This window comes from Eurosta solidaginis, chromosome 1 (assembly GCF_040869045.1).
Source record: "Eurosta solidaginis isolate ZX-2024a chromosome 1, ASM4086904v1, whole genome shotgun sequence".
NCBI lineage: Eukaryota > Metazoa > Arthropoda > Insecta > Diptera > Tephritidae > Eurosta > Eurosta solidaginis.
In genome coordinates, this window is record NC_090319.1 from 40,446,735 (window position 1) to 40,457,150 (window position 10,416).

A 10,416-nucleotide genomic window follows, 5' to 3' on the forward strand; every position below is an offset into this window, starting at 1 on the left:
GGAAAATTTTTGTACCCAATTTTATTACGATCCGTTCATTTTTTTCGAGTTATGGCTCCCGCAACATAGAAAATTCCTTAGTCATAAAAGGGGCGGTGCTACGCCCACTTTTTTAAATTTATTGTTATCATTCCACTTGGGAAGTAAAATACCATTGATACAAAGCTTTTTTTTGCAAAGATATAGCTTATTTTATTCGTCCACTACCCTTTTAAAAATCTTTTATATAAAAGTGGGCGTGGTCCTTAACCGATTTCGTTCAAAGCATTCCTTATATTAAAGTCAAACTTTCTGCCGAATTTTTTTACGATAGGTTTAACGATTTTTGCTTTATGATTAATAATATTTGTAAAATTGATTTTATCACAAGTGGGCGGTGCCACACCCATTTTAACATTTTTTTTTTTTTTTTCAAATTTGAATCAAGAGTCTCAATTTCAGTCCACACGTCAAATTTCAACAATTTAAGTGTATTATTTACTAAATAATCAGGTTTTTTGTGTTTTCCAAAATGTTATATATATAAAAAGTGGGCGTGGTACCGATTTCGCTCATTTTCAATACCAATCTATTCTGGGTCCAGATAAGCGCGTGTACCAAATTTGTTGAAGATACCTCAATATTTACTCAAGTTATCATATTAACGGCAGATGGATTGACGGACGGACATGGCTCAATCAAATTTTTTTCACACTGATTGTTTTGATACATGGAAGTCTATGACTATCTCGATTCCTATATACCTGTACAACCAGCCGTTATCCAATCAAAGTTAATATACTCTCACTGAAAGAAAAAGACTGGTAAAATCAACCGAAATACGGATCAATTCAACCAAAATTTCTGTAAATTTGTATCGATCGCAACAAGATGTTGAATCAACTGCGCACAAATCGTTAATTGATCGTTTTAGTAGTCAAATGAACAAAAAAGTTGTTGCGACAGCTTTGTACGAAAGTACCTATGTATATGTTGCGGCATATGCAACGAAGATGAGTTTTCACTGAGATCTTTTCATGGCAGAATATCCTCGGATTGATTGCGGAACAGTGCCGAGGGCGACCCCGCTTAGGAAAATTTTCTTCTAATTGAAAAACCTTATTTCAAAATTTGTATGTTGCTTTGAGCGGGGTGTGAACCCAGGGTCTTCGGTGTGGTAGGCGGAGTACGCTACCATCACACCACGGCGACCGCCATATAAATACGTAAATATGTGCATACATATAGTAAACAGCATACATAAGTACAAAGTAGAGAGCGCAGTGAGCGTAAAATTCTCTTTGAAGTTTGCTTATGTATCGATCACTGTTGAAATGACCAGTGAGATCAGTCGTGTAACAAAAAAATCAGTTGATTGATTTGGTATCTGCCAATTTTACAGAATTTTGTTAACTTAAGAGCGACCATTTCTCTTCTCTTGAAATCACTAAACTAATTTACTCGCTTGACTAAGAACTCGGTCGAATTAACCAATCGATTCGATCAATTTCACCGAATCTCCGTTAAGTCAAGAACAATAAAACCGATTTGTTGATTTTACTAGCACTATTTCTTTCAGTGCTGTGTGCAAAGCACGCTGAGTATTAAAAAATAATAATATTTGCAACTGACAAACCAAACACAACACAACTTTTGGTGAAATATGGGGAACACGTCATACTCCGTCCACTCCGGCTGGTTGCAAAAATGAATATTTTCAATGCCCTTTCTTGGAAATATTTTTTATCACGAGCTTTTATGAGACTTCCATTTTGGCTATGCATCCGTAATAGCATTGTTTTATTCAATCGATCTCTTCACCACTTACAAATTACTAACCTAGAGGGAGTGGTGGAAGGAGAGTTTAATTCGAATAGAGAAGAACTTAACAGAACCCAAAGCGCCCACTATTGTCGGTAATCGCCTTAGTGGCTTATATCTACTCCGTTTGGAGGGAAGTAATGGAGTATAGTCAATTATTCTAATATATGCTTTTCTGTGGACCGAAGCTATTGATTTAATTGCAGGCAGGCCAGCCGATACCATGCTACCTTGAGACGTACCGTAACGTCTAACAAGCTCGCCTTTGGGAGAACGTGGTACAAGACGAATATGAATCAACGAGAAGCTTAAACAGAGAATAAGGAGGGTATCAAGCCAAGCAAGCGTGCGACCTTAAACTTCAATTGTGGCTATAGAATCGCTTTCGATTGGTAGACATTAGTTTGTTCGCCCAATGTCAGATTGCTATTATGCATGGCCGTCGGTTAAGCGGCGCTGACATTGAGTCTATTTAAGTTTCATCCAATTTGTGAGCTCTTGCCTCCTAATAAACAAAATACAGATCCGTCTTCTATACGTAGGCGATCGTCAACCCAACATTGGATGCACAGAAACTTATTAAGCTAATAATAAAAAAAATTAATAAAAAGTTTTTATACCCTGCCCATTTTTATGGCATATTTAATCACTTAGCTTTTTCTTTCAAAATTAATCCATTTACAGGATAATTCTTGCTGCGTTGTAATAAAAACCACTTGTAAAGCTTTTTTTCCATTTTTGGCAATTCTGCAGCGCGAAGCGTTTTACGTTTTCCAGGGCCCGATAGCATTCCAAAATTTTGTTTTCTTTTTCACAATTCCACAAATTGTGGAGTTGACAGTGTTATATTTTTTGGATAGAGCTGTGATACTAACGCCATTATTGGCCTCGTTAATTATTTCAGCCTTTTTTGCTAAACCCAAAACATTTAGTTTTCGTCCAATTATCCCGTGTATGACTGACAAATATCAATCAATTTAAAAGAAAAGTTCCGTAATTAGCAACAAACCTAGCCAGAATGAAACAAAAGACGCACATAACGACAAAAATTTGAATATCGACGGTTACAGCACATGCAAAACGGCAGTTTCTCACATGTTTTTCCATGAAAAAAGAAAATAATTGTTTGAGTGTTAAAGCAGCTACATTTTTTTCGAGTTTTAACCTTTATGTCAACAGCAGAACTTTTTTACGCACGTCAACAGCAACACACCCGGGTATGTACATACGTTTTGTATGGCAAATGGCACGCCGTTATAACCCGGCAGGTACACATCTCTGAAAAAATCGATAGTACCTGCGTTAATCACTTGCGCTAAATAGTATAAAATAGGGTTTACCAGTATTACGGATTTTATCATGCACGTATGATTCGAAGTGAAAGGACGTTTCAGTTTATTTTGTGGAAATAAAAAAATAAAATCAAAGTGAAATGGCAGATGGTAAATGGTTTACTCCACGACAACTAAGCGCACTTTCGTACGAAGAACAGCAAGCATATATTCGTCAAACGCTTGAAGAGAGCCAAGAAGAAATAAGTGACCACGATTCAGTAGTTGGTGACGAGGCTTTAGATGAATGTGTAGGTGATATTGGTGGTGATGACTCAGACCTAGAAGAGCCCACGTTACCAGAATATGACCCAGAGGACGGCAGTGATTCAGATGAAGAACTTGAAGATGCATCAACTGAAACTGGGGAATATTTTACTGCCAGAGATGTTTGGTCTTCGATACAACCACAACCTGTAAGATTCCGTACGCACAACATTCTAAGAAGTGCGCAATCTGGACCAGTACGGGCAACGCAGGGTTTGACCATTTCAGAAACGTTCAAATTGATAACGTCAGACGAAATATGCGACATAATTATTCGTGAATCAAATCGAAAGGCAAGGCAATTCTTTGATGATGACAATGCAAAACATCCAACAAGAGAACCGAGATCATGGATTCCCATAACAGAAAGTGAATTTGATGCATATTTGGGCGTACTTTTGCTAAGTGGCGTTACACATTCTGGTTACGTGCATACGAAAGATTTGTGGAATACTAAATCACATCCATTATATCGTGCTGCAATGAGTTTACGACGATTTTGGGAAATTAGCCGCTTCATTCGTTTTGATAATGGAAACACACGCCAGCAACGCAAACAAACTGACAAAGCAGCAGCAATATCGGACGTTTTTTTGATGCTAAACAACTGCCTTCGTAGATATTACGTGGCAGGAGCCAACGTCACCGTAGATGAACAATTGTATGCTTATCGTGGTGGAACTGGCTTCACGCAATACATACCATCAAAACCTGCCAAATATGGGATAAAAGTGTGCTGGGTGTGCGACTCCATTTCGTTCTATCTATTGCAGGTACTATCAATATTGTTGAAAGTATAAATAACTAAATTGAATTTAATTTTTCAATGCAGGGACAAATCTATACAGGAATGGTACCGTCTGGTGAACGTGAAAGAAACGTTGGTGAAAGAATAGTCAAAGATTTATGTATCAACCTTTTTGATGGAAGTGGAAGAAATATTGTATGTGACAACTTTTTCACTAGCTACAACTTGGCAAAATCTTTGATGATAGACAATAATTTATCTATATTGGGTACTTGCAACAAAAGGCGTACATTCGTGCCAGCAGCATATGCCAACCCCAAGGGACGTGAAGCTGAATCGTCAATGTTTGGGTTCTATAATCACGTTACGATGTGCTCGTACGTGCCCAAGAAAAACAAGGCAGTTGTATTATTGTCCACTTCTCATTATACAACAGAAACGTTCGGTCCTAAGAAGAAGCCATTGCTTATATTGGACTACAACAAAACCAAAGGTGGAGTTGATAGCACGGACATGTGCTTGTCTGAATATAGTACCAAGCGGCGCACAAATAGATGGCCTTTGGCTTTCTTTTATAATATTGTGGACGTTGCTGCGTTTGCTGCATACTAATATACGTTGACAACAACACTCACCTGAAGTCATATACAAGCCGCCGTAGGATGTTTCTCCATCAGCTAAGTGAGCAACTATGCATGCCAGAAATAGAGAGAAGGGCGAATAACAGCAGAATATCCAGAGTTTTTACAACGCGCAACGCCATCGAAGCCATGATAAGTAGGCCCATCCGAGTTGTGGATGCTGGAGCACATGAAGGGGAGGAGCGTGATAGTACGGGACGCCTAAAAGTAAAGGGGAATTGCTACATCTGCTCCAAACGACGCCCTACTCGTAAAGCATGCACATTATGCAACAAACCAGTGTGTGCAGAGCATTCCAAAGACTAGCCGCAATGCGATAGATGTAATTGAATTTCAATAATTTTAAATTTTTTCGTAGTTTTTTTAATACTTTTTTCATAAGTATTTTATAATTTATAATAATTTTTATGCCATAAGTATTTTTTTCACTCAAAATAAACTATACTTTTCAAATATTATCATGCGATTTACTATACATATGGTATGGTATACCCAGGTATGTATGCTGTTGACGTAAGGGTGCAACTTTGTAAATGGGCTTTATCTACCAAACGGATGATCCAATCCTAACCAAAATTGGGACTATTGCGTAAAACAGTTTTCGCTAGGATATCACGAAATTTCAAGTCGATCCGATTATCCAGTTCAGAGCTACAGCGTTTTGAAAACGCAAAACATACCCAGGTATGTTGCCGTTGACATAAGGGTAAAAGATTAAAGTTTCCGAATGTTCGAGTTATCGTGTGTTCGAGTTTTCGCGAGTGCACTGTATATCAATAGTTTGGAATAGAACAGTTGTTAGGCTCTTGGGTAGTCCCTCAAGAGAGCGGGGTTAGCAGATAGCTAAATGCATTGAAATCTCTGATAGGATTACTGCATTACTTACCTTAGTGCATCTGATAGTAAAGAACGGATTTTTTTTGCAACCATCTCCGATAGTATTTCAATATCATTCGACCCCATAAAGCTCCCTGGAATGGTGCCAGCTGTAAGCATTTTGAAAAGTTAGTCAGTTAACTGTACACACACAAGCGCTAAAGTATAAGTACATATTCATTTGTAACAGAGTCTATGACCCAAAGGCTACCACCCAAAAACCACAAAATAGCCCTTTTCATGCAATCCATTTTTATTTCCTCCCATCTGCTGTAGCCCTTCGTTGCAATTCAAGTAAATATATGGACAGGAAACTATAAAATATTTGTTTTTACTTATTTGAGGACGAACAAAGAGCAAAGCAGAAACCAAACTAAAAATGGCGGCAGTAACGCTCTAATAGATTTTGAAACATGAATGTGTTAAAATTATCGAAAACATTTTTAAGACATGAATAATATTCGTCAAAGTTATTCAATGCATAAAACATAAGGCGCGGCACTGCTGGATTTTAATCACGTGCGCCAATTGCTAATGACCATCGATAAGTTGGAAAAAAAGAGCTAAGCAAACAAAAAAAAAAGTTAATTTGTTTTCCTGTTTGTGAAGCAAGTGCTCTGTCTGTGATGTGCATGTCTATTTTACGTTTGTACAGCAGCGAACAGAAAAATAGCATTGGCAATATTTTTCAAGTTTCGTCACATAAATTTTTCTTTTCTTATTCTCGATATTTTAATAAAAAAAACTCATACGAGCTTGTAAACGAAACTATGCAAACCAATCTTTAAAACTTTGTTTCCAATAAACTCGATTATTAATTTCAAACATTTTTTTAGTTATACACTATGAAAGCCTCACAATTTTATTACATTGCAAAAACTTGTAAATTTCACGAATGACAACTATGAGTTAGTTTAATTAAATGTCAACTTACTTCCCTAAGCGCCATCTATTGGTAAGTAGTTATATGGTTAGATGTCGTTTTCAAATTGAACATATGCCTCTAGTGTTCAACGGTAGCAAACAACCATTGTGAGATATCTTTTTTCTATGGTGAGAAATCTTTCTAATAGTAGTATGTGAGAAATTGCAATTATTCATTTCATATTTGCCAAAAATATGCATTTAAATATATTTTGCTAGATTTTGCCACGGTGCCTTGATATTGCATTTCAATTTTATTAGCGTGTGTGAAATTAAGAAAATTAAGTCGAATCATGTGTAAGATTTTTTTACGAAGATTTGTAACTTTAATGTTCTCCTTTAAAGCTTTAATAGAATATGAGTAAGTAGAGTACTATTTCGTCTAACCACCCCAACCCTAAATGGCAACCTACTCAAAAATGTTCCTATTGTAATGCGGAGTGAAAAACCTTTCGTTTGATACTTATATCGGCATATCGCATGCAATTTTTTTTAATTTCGATAAGGTGGCAAACCTTAATGGCAACCCTACTCAAAATTGTCCCTATTGTAATGCGGAGTGAAATACCTTTCGTTTGATACCCATATCGGCATATCTCATGGAATTTTTTTTCAATTTGGAATAGGTGGCAACCCTAAACGGCAGCCCTACTCAAAAATGTCCCTTTTGTAATGCGGAGTGAAATACCTTTCGTTTGATACCCATATCGGCATATCTCATGCAATTTTTTATAACTCGAATAGTTGGCAACCCTAAATGGCAACCCTACTCAAAAATGTCCCTATTGTAATGCGGAGTGAAATACCTTTTGCATATCGCATGCAATTTTTTTTAATTTCGATTAGGTGGCAAACCTTAATGGCAACCCTACTCAAAACTGTCCCTATTGTAATGCGGAGTGAAATACCTTTCGCGTGATACCCATATCGGCATATCTCATGCAATTTTTTTTCTTTAATTTGGAATAGGTGGCACCCTAAACGGCAGCCCTACTCAAAAATGTCCCTTTTGTAATGCGGAGTGAAATACCTTTCGTTCGATACCCATATCGGCATATCTCATGCAATTTTTTATAACTCGAATAGTTGGCAACCCTAAATGGCAACCATACTCAAAAATGTCCCTATTGTAATGCGGAGTCAAATACCTTTCGTTTGATACCCATATCGGCATATCTCATGCATTTTTTTCGAATAGGTGGCAACCCTAAATGGCACCCCTACTCAAAATGTCCCAATTCTAATGCGGAGTGAAATACCTTTCGTTTGATACCCATATCGGCATATCTCTTGCAATTTTTTTTATTTCGAATAGGTGGCAACTTTGTGAGACACTCTGAACGGCAACACCTAGGTAGAAAGACTTAGAAGGTGATACATTATCTCTGTGTCAAATTTCTTTTAAATCGGTTCAGCGGTTCCCATCATCGTTCGGCTATAGAAACATACAAATATACGAATATACAAGAATTGCTCGTTTAAAGTTACAAGATTAGTTAAGATAAGATTAATAATTATTTTCGCTATTTTGAGAAGAAGCTTTATGAATTGTGTAACTGAAGCTATGCAAACCAGTCTGAAAAAGATTTTCGAAAAAAATCGAAAATTCAAGAAAATTTAAGGGAATTTCGCACATTTTATTTGGATTTTTTGGAGTATGCAATATTGTAGTCAAACTTTAGTCTCACAAATTACAATTAATTAGTATCTCAAAATTCGCATTGATTTTTGACAATTTTTTTTTTGGAAGTGTTTCAGATTTTCTTCCATATAAAAAATTTTTTTTTCAGGCTTATTATGGAGGAAAATCTAAAACACCTTTCGGAAAATATATTCCCAAAAATCAATACGAATTTTTCTGATACCTATTACTTTTACTTTGCAGAACTAAAATTGATTAGGCTGCAAGACTGCATACTTAAACAAATTCGATTAACTTCAAATAAAAAGTTAAATTTCGAACTTTCACTCGAATTTTTTGAATACGCATTTGAGAAAGGTTTGCACAGCTTTAGTTCCAAAATTCATAGAAATCATGAAATTTTTTTCTTGAATCATCAAAAATAAAAAAGAAATTATTAATAATAATTTATCGGTTTGTTTTCGATTTATTTTCGAAAATTTATCGACTATTTATCGATATTTTATAAAAAAATATATATATTTGTTATTGAAAATTTATCGTATTGTCGTAACATTACCGTAAGGCTATCGTAAAGTTACGGTAAATATGAATTTGATATCGAATTGTTATCAAAAAAAAGTCGGTACATTTTCGCTAGGATATCGTTAAATTATTAAAAGGTTATCTATTGTTTTTCGAAAAGTAATTAATACTTTATCAAAAAGCTAAAGATTTGCTGTCAAAAAGTTATCGATTTGTTATCAGAGGGTCAGCTATTAAAAAAGAGGAATTAAATTTAACTTATCTGTTTGTTATCGAACAGCTATAGATTTATATTCGAAAAGTTATCGCTTTTCTATCAAAAATTATTGAATTTTTTTCAAAAAATAATCGGTATGTTCTAGTAAAGCTAACGATTAATTATCGAAAAATTATCTTTTATTTTTCGTCAATATGTTATTAAAAAGTTATCGTTTTCTTATCGGACGGCAACCGATAAAAATTGTCACTGCTATTTTTTGTTCGCTGCTGTAAGTACGTTTGTATGAAATGACCGACTGTATCACTAATTATTTATTGACTGAAAATGCTTAAGTAAATGAAAAGGGGAGAGATTAAATCTAATAAAAATAGAAAATTAGAACTAAATGATTTTGCACGCCAATAATTTGTTAGGGCAACAACAGTAAACACGGCATAAACGCCTCGCTCGCTTCATAATCAACCACCATCAGCAGTAAACTCCACTGCACCAACATACATATTTAAATTCTTTTTTTTTTTTTTTGTGGATATGTTCGTATTCATATGAATACAGCTGGTTGGTCAAGGTGTTTGTAAGCTACACCTTATACACCATGTTACAAAGCTGTTGTAGGGTTGCTTATGTTGCCAAAAACCGCCTTTGGACGTTTTTGGAGTGGATTTACAATATCTTTTCATTACTATATAAATCATATTCTTACTCTAACTGATATACTAAATTAATTCTAACATGTTTTCTTAAATTCTACGTAAAATGTACATTTATTTTGTGTATATATTTACATTTGTATGTGTTTTTATTGAATTGGAGAATAAAGAGAAAAAGAAACTTCTGAAAGATATATGTACATAGAACTAACGCGTTCTAAAAAATATTTACCGAAAGTGGTGAGAACACCTTATAGCTTTTTATCCAGCTGTGCCTCATGAATAAATTGTATGAGTTCTTCATACATCTTAGTATTTTTTGATTTCAATAATTCAATTAACGATGTGGAATTCTTAAATATGTTAAAATTGTTTCGCAGTGTTTCAAAATTCGTGCATTCAAATATAAGATGGTCTGGCGTTTCTATGGAGTTGCAGAAGGAACACAGATTAGACATATCTCGCCTGAAACTGCATAAATATTGTTTGGAATATGTGTGCCCTGTGATCATCCTATTTATAAGCTTGATGTCATAAGTGTTCATTAAAATTTGTTTATTATTATATCATGGTTTTTGGTGAATGTCAGAAACTATTGCTGCGAAATGAGTACCTTTACTATTGCTTATTATTTGAAATTTATTGTTCCATTCATTTGCTATAACTTTATTTTTATTGGGGCTTCCTGTGGTGTGAGGGCAATTTCTATAACTGCTCCTCTTGTAGCAGCTTCCTTGGCAGCAAAGTCCGCCTTCTCATTGAATGGAATTCCTACATGACTTGGTGTCCAAA